Source organism: Mustela putorius, unplaced genomic scaffold, assembly GCF_011764305.1.
Source record: "Mustela putorius furo isolate JIRA1106 unplaced genomic scaffold, ASM1176430v1.1 tig00003901_pilon_pilon_pilon, whole genome shotgun sequence".
Classification (NCBI taxonomy): domain Eukaryota; kingdom Metazoa; phylum Chordata; class Mammalia; order Carnivora; family Mustelidae; genus Mustela; species Mustela putorius.
In genome coordinates, this window is record NW_025422049.1 from 15340149 (window position 1) to 15359605 (window position 19457).

At 43.0% G+C, this 19457-nt stretch overlaps 1 protein-coding gene across 6 annotated transcripts in view; it reads right to left on the reverse strand.

The window, feature by feature from the left end:
* The window catches only part of PAK3 (p21 (RAC1) activated kinase 3), a 247269-nt gene that overhangs the window by 117951 nt on the left and 109861 nt on the right, over positions 1–19457 (reverse strand). For 5 of the 6 annotated variants that reach the window (XM_004769077.3, XM_004769075.3, XM_045068266.1 and 2 more), the window contains exons 1-2: positions 1257–1503; positions 61–170 (exon numbers count right to left, since the gene is read on the reverse strand). The exons of the other annotated variant lie outside the window; for it this stretch is intronic. The gene's annotated coding sequence lies outside the window, so the exon portion shown is untranslated. Of the gene's footprint in view, positions 1–60; positions 171–1256; positions 1504–19457 lie in introns of those variants that run through there. 6 annotated transcript variants of the gene reach the window in all.

The following is a 19457-nucleotide window of genomic DNA, read 5'->3' on the forward strand; positions in this document are numbered from 1 at the left end:
CCAAATCACAGACCTACCCAATTACAATTTTGCAAATGGCCCAGTGAAAACCACACTGACCTTTATACCTCGGTCATCCCAGAACAGGGCCACAGTGTTGTCACCAACGGGAATGGACTTCCTTCTGTTCCAACACCTCAGACAGTCATACAGTTGGCCTGGATTTGAGTCTGCAAAACCATGGGGGGAGCAAGACTAACATGGCTAAAGGCTTCCCTGCTGAAAGCCATTTAAAAAAAATAACACTGCAACCACCCCCTTTCATGCTTCCCCAAGCCAAGCCACTCACCCTTCTCTCCTCTGCTTCTACAGACCACAGCCTAGAACCCTCAAGTCCAGAATCTGCCACTGGATTCTGGAAGGTGGGACCAAAAAATCAAGTGGGGCCTTTGGCTCTCTCCCTGCTGGCAGCGCCCTCACACCCCGACCCTCAACCACCACCCAGGGAAGGAAAGCCTGCCAGAGCAAGAATCTAAAATATTCAATCCACCCCAAAGTGTGGCAGTCATCTCGCCAGAGCCAGTTCACAAACTGAGGGAAAGGCCCTCTGTGTGCTGAGGAGAGGGTAGGGGGGCCATGGACCTAATGACCCCTAGTGACCCCTGCCCTCTCTCCCCGACCAAGACAAAGGCCAACAGAGGCGCCCCAGGCTTTTTAGGGATAGTACTGCATCATGCCAACCTCCACATGACAAGAAATGAGTAGTCCTGTCATTACCCTCCCCCGACCAAATAAGGGGAGGAGGGTAAGGAAAAATAAAAGGGCGCCCCATAGAAGAAAATCGTCACTTTTTCTGTTACCCCGGACTTGTCCCAGACACGGCCACACCTCCTCCCCTTGGTGGTTTTTTTTTTTTTTTTTTGGCGGGGGGCGGGGGGAACTGCCGTCGCTTCTGTGGCTGGGGGAGGGGGGCGGGAAGATACTGTAGGACACGGGCTGACGTTGCTTTGGGGGCGGCTTTGGCCTCCAGCGGCCCAGGCCCCAGTTGGCGAGCCTAGGGCTTGCCCCAGTGCACCGGGGTCCAGGCCCTCCGAGAGTGGCCCTGACACACCCACTCGTCCGCGTCCGCCCAGCGCGAGCCGGAGAACTGCGCGCCGGGTCTCCCGGCTCCAGGGGCGCCACGGAGGGGACCCGAAGCTGGGGCGCCGTGAGAACAGGAGCGGGTGGGGGCGGTAGGCCCGGAAAGGCAGAAAATCTGCCCAGCAGCGCCACACCCTTCCCTGAGCGAGCCGGGCGCCGTGAGTCGCGGGATTTACCTGCCACGGGTCCAGCCACCCTGTCCAGACCTTTCCTCTCTACCTCCGAGCGCTCAGGCTGGCGGGGCTGGGGGGGGCCGCAGCCGCAGCCGCAGCCCCGGGCCCGGCCCGCTCTCCCCGGCTCTCCTCCCGGCCTCGCACACCTGCTCCGGGCCGGGAAAAGCCGCAGCCCCCCGCGCGAGCCCCCAGACAGTGCGCTGCCGACAGCTGCCCGCCCGCGGCAGAGCCCGGCTCGGCAACCGCTCCCTAGCTCCTGTCGGCTATGACGTCACCCGGGCTCTGCACCGCACGCGGGCCAATCAGAGGGTGAGCAGAAAACTAAAATCGCCCTGAGTGGGCTGCTGGGGACCAATCTTTTGTTTCCAGGCAGGAAGCGCCTGGGAGGGGGGAAAAAACTGAAGGGGAGGGAACAGAGAGAGGGAAAGGAACAGGAGATGGAAACTTCTACACTGTCAGGGTTGTCTAGACAGAGGTGGGGCCATCAAGAGAGAGGTGCACCTGGAGAGGCGGGGGCATTTCATGGATCTTCATTAACTGGCCTCCCTTGGGCAGACTGGAATTTCAGATAAATTTCCAGGGGAGGAAATCCGTCCAGCTACACCCGCACTCTTTACTGGGCGAAATGGTTTGGATTTGGGACACCACCTGTCAGGCCAACAGGTTATGCTGATGGAGTCTCTGGACTACGCTGTAGACTCTGGCAGATATGGCAGTGGCATTCAGAGATGACAAGCTAGATAGGGAAACTCTCTGTCCGTGAAACACACATTTCAAAACACGGAGCATTATTCAATCAATCAATCAATCAATTACCTCAATTAGTTTAGATACATAGATATATAGATATATTTAATTTCATTAAAATGTGGCTCTCCCTAAAACCTTCCGTGGCCTCTCACCTTTAAGAAAAAGTTCAAATTTTCCCCCATGTGCAAAAATTAAAATATAACTCCAAAAATCATCCCTTGCTACTTCGAAATCCATCCCCCCCCAAGGATTTGTCTAGATTATATAAATTACGGTAAATCCCAGCAAGGAGACAGTAAACTGTCATAAAAAATGACAAAGAATGCAAAGTACTGAGTACCTTTGAATTACAGTGATGTAAAATACACCCACAGATATAATTAGAAGAGAACATTAAATTATCATGGTCAGGTAAAAGTTTATGGGTGATTTGTCCCTCTCCACTTTCAAACTTATTTTTATGAAGACAAATATATCCTGACATACTTCAATAATCAAAATGGGTTATGACCCTCCACAGTAAACTTTTCTCCAATTTACTCAACACCCCATAACATCTGGCCATCATTTCTCCATAATGGTAGCAAAACAAGTTTTAGGACAGAGAGTGAACTAATACATATTTGCTAAGTTCCTTTTAGGAAAAGTCACACAACAGTCCTCTAGAGTCACAGAGACAACATATGGAGAATACGAGAGAATGGGATACCTCTTTGGAGTAACTCATTTAAAATTATGATCATGCTGGAAGTTGAAAAAAGAACAACGAAGACCTTTCCAACCTAGGATCAGGCAGGAAAGAGTCAAAGACTAAGTAAACTACATACTTCAGATTTTTTAAAGGATCACTTTGCATTTTTTAAAAATTTTTCCTTAATTAAAAGATATATTTATGCATACATGACTATTATATGAACACTGTAGTAAGTCCCAGAGATGGAGTTTGTACCTAGATCTGAGTCCAAGGCCCGTGTTTTTTTCTAATATAATACATGATATTATTGGCTCTGTTAAAATACATATTCGCTTGAGAAAAAAAAAGTATACTTGATTGGTGTTTTTTTTTTAAATCAGGCATTTTAAATAGTTCTGTGTGTGTGTGCTTGGTGGTTGTCTTCCTAATGCAAAACACGCTTCACCCTCCTCCTCAAATCCCTGATGAATAGGTTGAGATCACGAGGGTTCTGCTTTCAATGATTTTACAGATATCTTTTTAATTAACTTGGGGGTTAAAGAAAGTAGCTCATCACATTGATTTTTTTTTTGTTTTTGCTTCATGGTAAAAGTAATCTAAAAATCACTGACCTAAATGAATGAATATATACTTAATGTTACATCTCTGATTTGTAAAATGCACTTATTTTGGGTTATTTTAAAGAATAAGAACATTCTTATTTTTTAAGAAATAAAGAAAACTGGATTTTTTTTCTGGCTAATGATTTCACTTGTTCTCCTGGGCTATTGATTTAAATTGTAATTAAAAGGTATTTGATTTCACTCTAATCCTTCCCTATACCTCAGCTATAACTCAGAGCTCTTTATGCAGTCACTGCACATGGTTATTTAAGCATTTCATGGGTGTGTTTCTTCTCTCACTGGTGATTATAGAAAGTAGCATGGGGCCAAAATCCTATTAGGTGCCTGAAAAATTAAAGCATAGGAGACTTCAGTGTTCGCATGAAAGGGCAATGACCTATATCCTTCTTTTTTTTTTTTAAGATTCATTTATTTATTCTGGGGAGGGGGATGTGCAAGCCCACAAGAGTGGGGGAAGGGGCCAAGGGAAAGAATCTTCAAGCAGACTCTCACTGAGCACAGAACTGGACTAGAGGGCTCTATCTCGGGACCCACGAGATCATGACCTGACCTGAAACCCAGTTAGATGCTTAACAAACTGAGCCCCCCAGATGCCCCAATTCTTCTTGATACCATAAAGCAATCTTTACTACCAACATGGTTTGTTCACCAAGAATACAGGACGACTGCTTGAGAACTTTCAGGGAAGCTGAGAATGTCTTAAAGATTTCATCTGTGTAATTTTTCCCACTCAACTCCCACTTCCCCGTTTCCTTCTCTGGGCTCATTGATTTAAGGGTATAATAACCACACTACAGGAATAACCACTTGGCACATGTATCTTGCTTCTCGGGTTACAAACCACTTTCACACCTCCCCATTTGATTCTCACAACAACCACAACGTGTATTGTGGCAATTATGAACTGCATTTCATAGATGAGTCAATGGACACTCAGAGGTTTAAAGTGGCTTGTCCAATGTCTCAGAGAGATGGTCCTAGAAGTCAGGTCTCCTACCTTCAGTTGTGGTGTTCTTTCTTGTTTTGTGTTTGTTGTATTGTTCTTCGGCTCTCACCAAACCTACCAGCCCCTAGATTCACAGGGGAAGTGACAGGCTCCAGGATGGGACTTAGAGCAACAGAAGTATAAAAAAAAAAAAAAAAAAAAAAAAAAAAAAAAAAAAAAAGCCTTCCAGTCAAATCCCAGAAAAAAAGAGCACTGCTCGCACTCATGTACCACGGATGGGAGTGAAAACTGGCAGTGCCTTTTTGGAGGGCAAGCTGGGAATACCTAGGAAATTTGAAGTACGTGTTCCACTTGACCAAGTTATTTCAACTCAAGGAATTTGATTATGGAAACACTCCTAAAAACACACCAACACATATTCAAGTGTGTTTCTTGTTGACTCTTATACAGGAAAAGAACCCCTCATTATATAAAAGCTGACCTAAATGTCCCTTGATAAAGGAACTGGTAAATAAAATAGAGTATATGCATATTTTAGAATATTAGACACCAGGGGTGCCTGGGTGGCTCAGTCTGTTAAGCCTCTGCCTTTGGCTCAGGTCATGATCTCAGGGTCCTAGGATCCAGTCCCCTGTCTCCCTGCTCAGCAGGGAGGCTGCTTCTCCTTCTCCCTCTGTACTCTTTCCTTCTCTCACTCTCTCTCAAATAAATAAATAAAATCTTTAAAAAAGAATATTAGAGGCCAACTAAAAAGAATCAAGTGGATTCTTATGTACTGAAATAGAAACACGTCTTGACACATTCTTGAATGAAAAAAGTTGCAGAACAGCCCGTGTACTACTATGCTATTCTTGTTAAAAAATGTGCGCACACGTGCACATGTGTTTGTGTCTGTGTGTGTCTTTCAGCCGGAATCATACACACAAAACTGCTAACAGGGTAACTCTGGGAATTCAAAAGGAAGGAAGACATGCGGGTATGTGTGCTTGATAGTGGTCATTAACTGTTTTCTTTATATACTTCCGCATCGTCTGTACATGTTTTTGTAATAAACATACCGAACGTGTAAGAACCCTCACAAGTGAAAACAGAGCTTTCTTTGGATGGAGACAGAAACAAAAACAAAACAAGCAAACAGTATAAATACACTGCTCTCCTAAAAGAGGTCTGAACGCGAGGCCAGGCTGCGCTGAGCCATACCTGGGCAGGCACGGAAGGCAGACATGTACAACCCATTGGGTAAAAGCCGCCTGGATATCAGGGCTCCCTTCCCTTCCCTGTCTCAAGTTCTACAGCCAGAAATCATTCCCCATGGTGGACTCCTGTCTTCACAGCTTTTGCTAAAGCAGCTGCACTTAATATAAAACAAAAACAAAAACAAAAAACTCCCCCTCCTGCTCTGAATACAAAAGAACCCAGCTGGGCAGCTAGTGCAAAAGGCGTTAGTTAGCTGAGAGCACTGCGCCCACCCCTCGTTCACTGGGGTCCGCTTATTGCACCTTGTGGTCAGCACTGCGGTCAGATCCAACTGTGCCCCCTTCCTTCTTGGCCCCCAACTCCCACAATTAGGGGCTCCAGCTTTTCTGTAGGAGTGGTGGGGAGGCTGTTAGTGCCAAAAGGCTCATCCTAGTTCCCTTAAAACCCAGAGGCTGAGGGAAGAGGGAAGCCCATGGCCAGGAAATCAACTCTCGGGGCTTCAGAGTTCTGGCCAAGGAAGGAGGAGACCCAGATTCCAGTCCAGCTTCTGGTCAGGAAATCCTGAGCCAGACTCAAATTTCCCTGGACTTTGGATTTTCTCCTCTGTGAAACTTGACTTGCTATCTCCCTAGACTCTTGTATGGATGCGAACAGGCTAATGGAACAACAGTGGATTTAACAGACTTCAGAGCTAAACACCTCCTTAACTGACTTGATGAGTCTCCATTTGCATATGTTCCCTGTATTGCGGGACCTTGGGAATGGGGTGGGGGGCATACACGTCTCTTCTCACCTTCTTTCACTCTAATGAGCACCCATTAGGGACCTGCCCTGCAGAACCTACAAGCTTTCACGAATACACAGCCTCTGCCCTCCTCCCTTCCACCAGGGAGTTAGCAAAGGAAAGGGAGAAAACAATTAAATGGAGGTGGCTCTGGATGAATTAATAGGAGAATTAGGAAGTTCCTCTCCTCTGACTTGGTTTTAATTAGCCCCACTTCCACCATGGTCCTACATAACAAAACACATTATTTAATTGAGCTGATGCTCTGTTTGATTTTGCTCCTAAGTGAATCACATTACACATTCCTTCCCCTCACTCTCCAGATCACTGCACACAGCCTGAGCCTAAGTCAAACTAGAGAATAAAGTGAATTTGGAAAGTTGCTTTTTCAGATCTCCTTGTTTCACCAGGGGGAAAAAAAAAGAGAGTGAGAAAGAAGGAGAAAGTGGAGGACAAAAATCTAGGGGAAAAAGAACCAAGGGGAAAAACGGAAAACCAAATCTTAATTTTTTGGACCGGCTGGACTATGATGTCATGCTTTCCAGCGCACCTGTGATTGGCTTCTCAGCTCAGCATCTGCTGAGTGCTAAAGGCTGATTATTTGCCAGAGATACAGACCTTTCACAGAAGCTTTGAATCATTGCTGGTTGTCGTGACAACCTGGGCAGTGTCTGTTCCTGATAACCACATAATGAGGTTGTCAGGAACAGAAGTGCCCCTGTCCCCACTCCCGGCCATCCAAGGTGGTGAGCAATGCAACATTTCCTTCAGGAAGTGAAAGGGGGGAAAAAATCACCAACAAGCATGGTGGAGATCCCCTTCCATAACATAGGTCAACCAAGTCTTGGAGAAATTCTCCTTGTCGAAGAGTTCCTTACCTACCATCTTCGGGTCCCGTCAGAGCCACTGTATTCGCTGTAATTCAGAAAACTGAAGAACAGGTGGTGGAGAGATAAGTCATCTCTGCAGCCCCCCAGCAAAGCTAAACAGAGGAAAGTGTGAGTGGTATGCTAAATCGATTAGGGCAAGGCACATTACCTCTTTTCAAAGGAGACCATCATGGTCCAGTCCAGGAGCAATGGGGGACATGTGTTAAAGATGACAGGGCATTGCCATACCGATCATCAAAACCAGACACAGAGAGCCTGAGGGACATGGGCTGTGTGGTTTTCTGTGGGCTACTTTCACTGCGCCATGGGTAGACACCTTACCCAATGTTACTTTGGAGCTCCAGATGTCATTGAGAGTGACTATCAATTACATCTCCGTGATATGTTATTCCTTCTTAGGATAATTTTATGAGCACCTACTAGGTGCAAAATGCAAAGCTAGATGCTACAGATGCTATACAGATGAACCAAACTTGGCTTACCTCCCTAAGGAACTTGGAATCTAGTTGGGGAGAAAAGATACATACCCAAGCAACTAGGCCACAGGGCAGATATAGCAAGTACTACAAATCAAGTCCAAAGCCCTTAGTTTCACAGAGAGGAAAATCAGACACAGACTGTCACATTCCAGCTCCATCTGATCTTTCCAGGTTGTTCTTCTATCAGTCCTCCAATATACCCCAACCATCAGCCTCATCAAACTGTGATTTCCCTGATATTCCTTGACTTTTCTATCTCTCTGCCTTTCTTCCTGCTCTTCCCTTTGCCTAGCACAACTTTCTCCTTCCTTTCCCTACCTGGTGATTTAATTCAAGTGTAATTAACATACACTTGTTAAATTAGTTACCCATGTACAATGTAATGATTCAACACATCTATGATTATTGCAGCATTGTTTACAACAGCCAAAATAGGGAAGCAGTCCAAGTGTCCATCCACAGTTAAATAGATTAAAAAGATATGATATATATAATATATATTATATACCATATATATTATGTATCATATATATGTATATATCATGTACATATTATGTATATATACATATATACACACATACATATGCATGTGATGGAATATTACTCAGCCACAAAAAAGAATGAAATCTTGCCATTTATAACATGAATGGAGCTAGAGTATTATGCTAAGTGAAATAAGTCAGCCAGAGAGAGACAAATACCATATGATTTCACTCATATGGGCAGCCTACTTGGTGATATCAATGCATACTTTCCAGACTCTACTCAAAAGGCATCTTGTGGATGCACAAACTGGTCCCAAACTAATAAGCCCTCAGGGATCTGTACCTGGTAGACATGGATATTGATTGATAACACCACTGGCTGATGTACTCAAATCCAGTGGATTTAAATCCAGCAATACATAATAGAACATTGGTACAATTAATTTTGGATTATTGGGGGAAGAGCATAGGTAAAGTCAGACTGTTTTTAAAAAGTTTTATTTAGATCATCAACACAAACCTGTTCTCCCACCGAACATCTTCTGTATTTTTTTTTTCAAAAATAGTTCCAGGCTCACAAGAAGCTACAGAAATAGTATAGAGAATCCCTAGGTATCTTCCTCCAGTTTTCCCCAATATTTTGATACACTGTATTACTTACTTTTCACAGCTACAGTACATCATCACAACCCTAGAAATTGACATTATCGTAAGACGCTAACTGAACTACAGGCTTTATTCAGAATCCACCAGTTTTATGTATACTCTTCCATTAAAGAACTTACCAACACAGCTGAAAATGAGCAAAACTATTCATAGTTGATCTGAGCACCAATATATATTTTTTCCCTCATGCCCATCTCTGCTGAAAAAGGCCCAAACCTGAAAGAGTCAAAACTGGCCCAGGACTGAAGGAGAGAAAATCAGCTCGGACTGAGAATTAGCAGCCCTGTGATTAATCAGGCTCAGAGAGCCGACTGACAAAGCCAGCTGCAAAGTGAGCAGAAGACACTTTCTCCCAAGGTCACACAGCAGTTGCAAAATGCCAGGACAACCCTTACTTCCTCTGAGAGTCCACTGCTCTTTTCCCGGGGATGCCCTAGACCTGCTTTGCTTCTTCATGTATCCTGGGGAATACCCAAATACCAGACATCCCCACTTCAAGATAGTCCCCAATTCCTGGTCAATATCCCCTTCAAGGATGATATCATCCCTGGAACTGCCATTAACCCAGAGCTTACCCCTGCTTCTTTAGACACTCCTCAGAATCCTTCAGTGGGAACTCACATGTTACAAAAAATGGTCCTCTTCCCTCTTTTTCAAGAGCAGCATCCTATGGTTTCTCTGGAATGTACTTCCTTGACGCATCAGGTCAATGAATTTGACTCTGTCCAACTACAGTTTTGTCTCTGGTTGTCTTTGGCTGGTTAAGCTTTGATATAATTGACAACCAGCCTACAGGTATCTGGAAAGCCCTTTTAATTATCTGGGTTTAGCCATGTTTCCTTGATCTATGGAGAATCACACAGTGTGTCTGCAACTGTGATTTACATAGTAGATGCCAAATATATTCTCACTGACTTGATGTTGGATTACTCGATTGGATTTGTTGGAACGGTGCCAGATACGGAGACAAAAGCCCTGAGAGACAGTACTGTGTGGGCGTTCTACATGCAGACTCTGAAATTAAACTGCTGGTATTCAAATCCCAGAGTCGCTGTTTAACAGCTTTGGGAACTTGGGCAATTTATTTAACCTCTCTGGACCTCAGTTTTCCCATCTGTGAGATGGGGATCTAATAACACCTCCTTCTTAGGGTAATTGGGAAGATTAGGTTAAATGCCTATGAAGCAGGAAAGACTTAAGGCAGTGCTGTTCCCAATTTGCTACGCTAACAAATCACCTTGTGATTTTATAAAAGGCAGGTGACTCGCCCCCCCGCCATAGACATCCTGATTTCATTGTATGGTTTGAATCTGGGCATGAGTTAAAGAATCTCCTCAGGTTGGGGCGCCAGGGTGGCTCAGTCCGTTAAGTGTCCGACTCTTGATTTCAGCTCAAGTCATGATCTCAGGGTTCTGAGATTGAGTCCTGCATTGAGCTCCACACACAGTGGGGAATCTGCTGGAGACTCCTTCTTCTTCTGCCTACCCGCCCCCTTAAACAAATAAATCTTTCAAAAAAATCTCTTCAGGTTTTAGACTCCTCCAGATTGTAATGTGCAGCAAAATTTGGGAACTAGATTAGGAAATTCATTACTTAAAGATTATTTTTTTTCTCCTCAGGTTTGTGCAAAGTAAAATCGGGAAACCGAGGCTTCACCCGGTTTTTTCCTGCAATCCCCACCCCATGGGCCATATGGTTTGTTCAACTTGTACAAGAACATAGCTTTTTTCTTCCACAAGCATAGCAAAATGAAGATGACTTTGGGTATTTGAGTAAAACTGCAGCTGTATTCATCTCTCTCCTTTTTCCCCCTTTCTAAACATAACTCGGTCACACTTGGAATTAACTGGTCTCAAGTGTGAATTTAAGAACAGTTAATACGTGCACGCAAGACTGGCTGACCATCACAGACGTGTTTAATAGATGCAGATCTCAATGTGCTTTTGTTCCATTTAATTAAGCACCTGTTGAGCCTCATAATCAATCCTTATTTTCTTATCATCCAGGAACTCGTTACATTCAATGTTCCCTGGTGTTCACTGGATCAGGTCACTTATGGGGGTGGAATATTCCAAAACAGCCTTCCTGTCTTCCTGTTTTTGAAGATTTTCTTTATTTATTTGAGAGAGAGTGTGTGTGTGTGTGCTTGAGGGGCAGAGAGGTAGAGGGAGAGGGAGAAAGAGACTCCTTAAGCAGACTCCCCACTGAGCAGGGAGTCCAATAGGGGGCTTGATAGCAGAACCCTGAGATCATGACCTGAGCCAAAACGAAGAGCTGACTGCCCTACGGATTGAGCCACCCAGGAGCCCCCACCCCACCCCTCTTCCCCTTTTGAATCATCCTAGCGAATACATCCCCTCCTCAGTAAATAACAGAAATAAATTCACTGATGAGTTTTATTTTTTTTTAAAGATTTTATTTATTTATTTGACAGAGATCACAAGTAGGCAGAGTCAGGCAGAGAGAGAGGAGGAAGCAGGCTCCCTGCTGAGCTGAGAGCCCGATGTGGGACTCGATCCCAGGATCCTGGGATCATGACCTGAGCCGAAGGCAGAGGCTTTAACCCACTGAGCCACCCAGATGCCCCCACTGATGAGTTTTAAAATTAACTTCTAGTTAAATAGAAGTTTAAAATATGGTCATGTTGAGTTTTACAAGGAGCTCACCACCACCCCTGAGCCCCTCCCCTCATTATTCATTCCAGCTGCTAATATGGAAAATTGAACAGATTCTGACGTGCTGGGGTAAAATTTACTGCCAAAAAGGAATGCAGGCAGGTTGCTAGGCAAATTAATACTATAAACATATGAAAGTGACAGCCTGCTAGGGGAATGTGTGAACACGCAATTTTAAGGCCACTCTAACTGCTCTTTGCATTCAAATGACCAATATGCTAATTATAGTCCTTATCTGTTTGTTCAAGGCCTTAAGAGTCTCAGTGGCTCAGAGCACAGACCCCAGCCAGAAGTGTGACTGCAGGTCTTTGGAAATAATAACATAGCATTTCTTTAAACATATTTTTAAATTCAAGCTTCTTACAAATCAAGATTGGCCTTTCCCCCATTCAGGGAATTAGTGAGGCTTAACTGTGTTCACTATGGTGCGGGAGGGCCCCCACAAAACCCAGCTCATGCTCACGAAGTCTCTGACTCCTACTTGAGCACTGCCTGTTGGGGGCAGATTCCCATGGTAATTTGCTGGCTCTCTTGAAAGATGTGGTGCATCTCTGTAAATGGGAGGGAGGTGTACATTCCCACTAATCCTGGGATCGTCATTGACCCTTTTTAATATTCCCCACCCACATCAGGCCAGAAAGAATGCTCATCCTGGCTTTTCTGTAATTTAAAGCAAACGCCCCCGCCCCCAATTCTGTTCTTACCAGAGAGAAGTAGAAAGAGCAGCATTCTCTCTACACTCCAGATGAAATTTTCAGACATTTATCAAAGCGAACTATCGGGAGAGGGAGGAGCTAAGGATTCATGGCTCTTCTCTCGCTGCACCCCTCCACTCCCAGTAAGTATTTGGATTTCCCTGGTGAAGGGGGTCGACGGTGAAACTTTCCTGTTCCAGTTATACCCTGCAGCTTTCAAACTCCTTACATTTTGAATAAGACCTAAATGATCTAGAATCTCAAAAACAGCAGCCTCAAGTAACGGTTTTTTAAAATTCTATTCCACTTTTCAGCACCCCCATACACAGGCACGCGCATGCTGACATCGGAGTCTTCTCTCTACAGTTTATGGCAATGATCCATGAGACAATTATACATTCATATACATGTAAACAAGACTTTCCATGAACTCCAAGAAGCTTAAGAGAAAAAAACAAAACAGAAAAACCACAAGGCTTTTCCTTAAACAGAAATGTAAAATGCCTTGTAGTGGTGTTGACACTCAACTCTGGTTAAATGTAATCGGACCACGTTAAGGAGTCAAGTCCAGTCTCCGCCTCAGAGCATCTTTCTTGGTTGCCATGCATTATATGCACGTTGATTTGGAAGGCTGGGGGTGACAGGGAGTTGGGGAGCAATGTCATGGCTACTTTAGCCTCATTTAGCCTAGGTTATCTAGGATAACCTAGATTAAAACAGACTGGCTAAATTGAAAAACTATTTCCTGTTCTGGGATGTTGTTTGGCTACAATGCACTTGCTTTGTTTTTCATTTTTAAACAATCATACTCTCTTGTTTTAAAAATGACATTTAAAGATAATTCAGCATTTGAAGATAAGTTGGATGCTTTCTCCAACTTTCGGAAAACCTGCTTGTGCTATCACCACTAGTATTACTACTACTACTAATCAAATATGTTTTCCTCTAGAAAGGTTCTCTCTGGCCCCTTCTGGATGAACTGTGAGCCCAAAGCTACTTCTACGCTGGCTCCAAGAAACAGACCAGGTCATTTACCCAATGGGTCATATGCAAACCTCCTAGAGAAAGGAGTAGTAGTTTTTCAAATAATTTACTATGCCAAAACACACAAAAAAGAAAGGCGCAAAAGCCAAAATAAAACCTCCCACATCCCCGTGAGTTAGCAAAGAGATCGTTTCAACGTTTCTGAATCAGAAAGACAAACAAATTTTAGAAAGACTTAGAAGCTCAGTAACTCAGCAGGGGGTGGGGAGGCTCCTGCATGGCTCAGACAGTTAAGTGGCTGATTTTCGAATTTGGCTCCAATCATGATGTCATGGTCCTGGGATCGAGCCCCCAGTTGGGCTTCCCGCTCAGTGAGGGGAGTTGGCTTGGGGATTCTCTCTCCCTCTGCCCTTCCCCCCCGCATAGGTAAATAAATTAAAATATATATATATATATATATATATATATATATATGAGTTGCTGGACAACGTAGTTTGAAGCTACCCTGGGCATGAACCATCCTCAAGCTAGACACCAGGGCTTACCATTTCCTCTGCCCAACTAGAAAACATGGGTACCAGCCATCCACATCATAGCATGGGAGGCAGGCCCCAAGGAAGCAACCTGGAGGAGAAAATGATATCTGACCCATAGCTTGAGGTGAGGGGAGAATATTTAATTCCAGAAAGACTGAAGACAGAAGGGAAACAGCCATGTTGAGAAGCCACCTTACCTTACCATTGGGGCTAAATACATGCCACATGTGATTAGTTTTATTTTATTTCATTTCATTTCATTTCATTTCACAGTCACTACTTCTCTTAGAAAGTACAGAAAAACATCTGAAACTAATGCTATACTATATGATGGCTAATTGAATTTAATACAAAATTAGAAAAAAAAAGAAAGTACAGAAAAAGAAAATGAATTAAATCAAGTAAATCAGTAAACTCTTGCACCCATTATTTTATATGCAACAGAGTGACTGAGCTAGTTTCTCTACCAGTCAAATCAAGCAGGTCTAGTTCCTGCCCTCTGGATGCTCACAAAGATGGATAATCCAAGAAGCAATAGAAATGCATGTGCAGGAAATATTGGACAAACATTAGGCAGTATCCCTCTAGCCCCTTATGAACATTTCATGGACAATTGGACAGAAGGGACCAACCAGTCAGTTCTCCAGCACACCAGAGGGCTGTTGAATGCTCTACCTTAAGAAATGCAAATTGATTTGTAGCATGGGATTGATCAGACTAGGTACGTCTGCAATCAAAAAGATAAAACATGATTTTGAAGTTGCCTTTATCCATGTAATGGGTTGAAGAGTTGAATGTCCATCAGTGAAATAAATAAATAAGCTCAATGCTAGGTGGTAAGGTCATGTTCACTGCTATGTATCCAGTGCCTAGCACTCTGCAAGGCATCAGGAGGTGTGCAGTATTTATGAATCAAGTGAAAGACATGCTGTGTACAGAAAAGAGTGGTAAGAGCTGAAACTATAAAATTCCTAAAAAGGACATAGGCAGTTAGCTCTTTAACATAGGTCTTTGTGATTTTTTTTTCTATTGCTCTCCACAAGGCAAGGAGAACACAAGAAAAAATAAATGGGACTACATCAAACTAAAAAGCTTTTGCAGAGTGAAGGAAACCATTAACAAAACACAAAGGCAACCTACTGAATGGGAGATGTTTGCAAATCTTACATCTGATAAGGGGTTAACATCTAAAATATATAAGTTCACACAACTCAGTATTGAAAACACCAAACAATCCAATTAAAAAAATGGGCAGAGGACCTAAGTAGACATCTTTCCAAAGAAGACATCCAGATGGCCATCAGGCCCACAAAAACATGCTTAACACCTCATCATCAGGGAAATGCAAATCAAAACCACAAATAAGATATCACCTCACACCTGTCAGAATAGCTAGTATCAAAAAAACAAAAAATAACAAGTACTGGCAAAGCACTGGTGCACTGTTGGTGGGAATGTAAATTGGTGCAGCCTGTATGGAAAACAGTATGGAAGTTTCTCAAAAAAATTAAAAATAGAACTACCATATGATCCAGCAATTCCACTTCTAGGTATTTAACCAAAGAAAATAAAAACAACAATTCAAAAAGACATATGTGCCCCTATGTTCATTACAGCATTATTTACAATAGTCAAGATACAGAAGCAACCTAAATGTCCATTGATAGATCTATAAAGAAGATATATCTCTCTCTCCCTGTCTCACACAGACACACACACACAGGAATATTACTCAACCATTAAAAATGAATGAGATCTTGCCCTTTGTGATAACACAGATGGACCTAGAGGGTATCATGACAAGTGAAATAAGTCCGACAGAGAAAGATGAATACTGTGTGACTACACTTATATGTGGAATCTAAAAAACAAAACAAATAATACAAAACAGAAAAGGACTCTAATTCAGAGAAAAAAGCTGATGGCTGTCAGTGGTGGGGGCAGTGGAAGGATGGATGAAATACTTGAAGGGGATTAAGAGGAGCAATCTTCTAGCTATAAATAAATAAAACACAGAAATGTAATGTACAGCATGGGGAATACAGCCAATAATACTGTAACAGCTTTGTATGGTGATAGGTGATAACTAGACTTACTGTAGTGACAATTTCATAATGAATATAATACTGAATCACTATGTTCTACATCTGAAACTGATACAATATTGTATGTCAATTATTCTTCAATTGAAAAGACAAAAATTTAAAAAAATTAAAAGTAAAGCAAAAAAAAAAAAAATAGAGTTGATGCGTATAGTAGGGAAAGCACAGGGTCGGAATGCATACTGCCGGGATGGGGAATCCCTCTCTCACTCACCCTCAAGAACGTAGTGCTGCACCTTCCAGAATGAAAAATTCAGAGATGAAGTCTTTGGTGCAGCCACTGATCGAAAAGGTCAAGAGTCGGCTGGATGAAATAAAAGGAGGAAGGACACAAACAGGAATATAATTCATCAGTTCAAATGTTTAGACTATAGTGAGGGTGGCAAAGGAAGAAGGAAAGGCTCCACTTAAGAGGTCAGGGAGAACAAAGGATTCATGTGAATAAGTCAGGGAAAAGAGAAAGAAACCAAAAACGAGCCTTGTAACAAGTGAGAGAGGATATGGAGCGAATAATGATTCAAGCCTACAAGAGTGGAGCCTTTTTTAAAAAGTCCATTTGCAGACACATATATACACTAATTTAGGCAAGTGGCAAGTCACAAAGGCCTCCTAAAACGAGCCAGCAACCAGGATGAGGTGAAGGACTAGATAGGAAGTGTGAGCTCACTGAAGCCAGCAGCCATGATATACCAAATCGTATAAAGGAAAGGCTTGGTTTATCTTCTCTGTGCTGCCTTCTGATTTTTAAGAAAGTGATGTCAAAAGGCATGACAAGAAAAATGGGACAACCCCATTCATTTGGTTCCAGCCAATTCAGTTTCATGATACTCCAGCCCTAGGATAAAATAAAATTATCCTTTGCATTTCCTACTGAAGAACTGTTTGGTAAGCAAATTATGAGTGTTGATGTCTGATTAAACCAGTTTGGGAGAAAATAATTTCCTTTTTTTTTTAATCACACTGGGCGTGGAGCCCAACATGGGGCTTGAACTCATGAGCCTGACATCAAGATCTGAGGTAAAGGCTGGATGTTTAACTGAGTGAGCCACGCAGGCACCCTGGAGAAAATAATTTCTTTTAATTATTTCTGTAGCATTGATTTGTGTATCTGTGTCCTATTATCAATGTGTCTCATTCATTCAGTGGACAACTTTCTTTTTTTTTTTAATTAACAAATAGTATGTGTCAGGAATCATGCTAGACATCAAAGAAACACAGAGAGAACTGTACCTCCATTCTCAGCCCTCAAGAAGTTCATAGTCAGGGATCAGAGACAGAGAGGGATTAGATGGAATTATCATCCATTTAAAAATCACTGCTAAATGTCTACCATACGTCACAAAAAATGCTGTATATTCAAGATACATTCAACTTGCATTTCCCTACATTTAGCCAGCTCATGAGCGCAAATGAATTCACCTTAAGTGTAATAACTCAAGTAAAACTGGTCTCCTCTCTGTACAGTGGAGAACAACAAAAAATCTTTTCTCTTTTCCTTCCCCCCCTCCCCAACCAATTACTAAACTAGTAGCACAAGGGCCAATGGAGTAGCAAATTCCCAAAAAGAACCTGCCAGAAACAACCCCTGTTCCTCCACCTTCATCCTGCCTTGAAGGTCTTCTTTATAATGAGAAACTTTCCAAAAGCCACTTGGTGTCTAATTACATAATGCCCAGAATGCTCCCTAAAACACTTTGAGCATTTCTAAAATGGTAGGTCTCAGTGTGGTGGGGGTTCGAAGCCATAACTGACCTTGACTAAAAGTGAAATCACAGGCTCTTTACCAACCCACATGTCACTGACTTGTGTCCCCACCTGCTCAACCGAGGGCCTCAGTTCCTCCGAACGTCTCCTTGGTTATTTCTGAGAATCCTCAAGAAGAGTCCTTTCATGATGTTCTGCTACTCCCTCTCTCCTCGTGCATGTCAACTGCCAACACAATAACTTAACAAATGTTTCTTAGGCATAGACTATGTGCTAGAGTCCCTTTTCTTGGGGGAGCTTCTACTTCCAATGAAAGACCATCCATGGAAGCCCCTCTGCAAATCCCCAAAGGGCCTAAATGGTGCTGCCCTCCCTATAGGAAGCTTCAGCTGAAGCAACCCATGGGTCTACCCAGAAGGGTGGGAATGTCTCCTTCCTGTTCTCTGCCACACCTTGTCACTTTGTCCGCTGAAGCCACACTGCTTCTACCTTGTGGCTCAGGGATGCCCCGTGGAATAAGAGCAGCTTCAGCTTCTTCCTGCTTCCCTCCACTTAGAGCCCCCACCACACTGGTTCAGATTTTCCAATTTGGTTGTTGTGCTTCGAGAACAACCACCCTCATGTCCTATCAGATTGTTCGCCCTCCCCTACAGCCCTGGGTTTCTGATACAGCCCTCCTCATAGTACCTCTTCCTTTCCTTGGAGCATCTCCAGCAAACAGACATATAGGTATCTTCACACACAAGGATATGTCTGAAGCTCAATTTGGGTCCAGAGGACCCCATCTTACATGGACTGTATGTCACATAACCCTTACAGTAATCTCATGGGGTCAGGTACAAGTACAATTTTTCAGTCCATTATCAAATAAGTTGCAGATTCTAGAAAGCTCTGAAAACCAGTATTTTTATAAGTTGTCTACTGAAACTTATCTTTTTTACTTATTTATTAGACTGAGAGACAGAGAGGGAATGTGAGTTGGGGGGATGGACAGAGGGAAAGGGAGACAAGCAGACTCCCTGCTAAGTGGGGAGCCCCACACGGGGCTCAATCCCAGGACCCTAAGACCTGAGCCAAGATCAAGAGTTGGATGCTCAACCAACTGAGCCACCCAGGTTCCCCTGTCTACTGAAACTTACATGGTGACAAACCCTGTGATGCTCTCTCAATGAAAATATCCATTTGCTATCTCACAGCAGAAATATTGATGTGGTTGATTAATGGGTTCTGTTTCAGACTCCACTGAAGGTATCACTATGCATCGTACTGTATTTTTTAAAAGAAAAAAGTACTGAATTATGAAACTTACGTGGTCCCAAAGCTTTTGGACAAGAGGTCAGGAAACTTAGATCAGAAAACTTAAATCAGGAAACTGATACTGGAAGACCTGGCAAAGGTCACAGAAACAGAACTGGCAAGTGGTGAAGCCTTTAGTAGAATCAAGGTCTTTCTGACTCTGGAGTAGAATCAAGGTCTTTCTGACTCTTACCCCCTTGCAATTTCCAGTACACAAGTCTGGCTGTGTGTTTATGTAGGAGGTATGGTATGTGGGTGGATGCTGAAATCAAAGAAAGGTTGAGAACGAGTAATCAGAGCACATGTCAAAATTCTGCCTTGCAAAATTTGTGTATCCATTAGTCACTTTTGTCATATCACTTGTCACGATTCTACTCACAAAAGAAATTATTTTCTGAGAGTACGTTTGGTACTGTTTTTAGAGAGGGTTAAGGGAGGAAAACTCGGAAACAGGATCCATTTCCAAAGGATTCCCCAGCCTTTACCACTCTGTTCTCTGGCAGGGACATGTGAATGTGCATCTAAAAAAATTTTTTTTGAATGATGTTATTTGCTCAAGGTAAACTAACAGTATGACCAAAAAAGCCATCTCTAGCCATGTGACAGTTTCATGGTATGCTCCCAGCACCTTAATAACCATAATCGTCAGAGTTGCTATTTTGGGGACTCTATGAGGAATGAGAAATTCTGCTGCATAA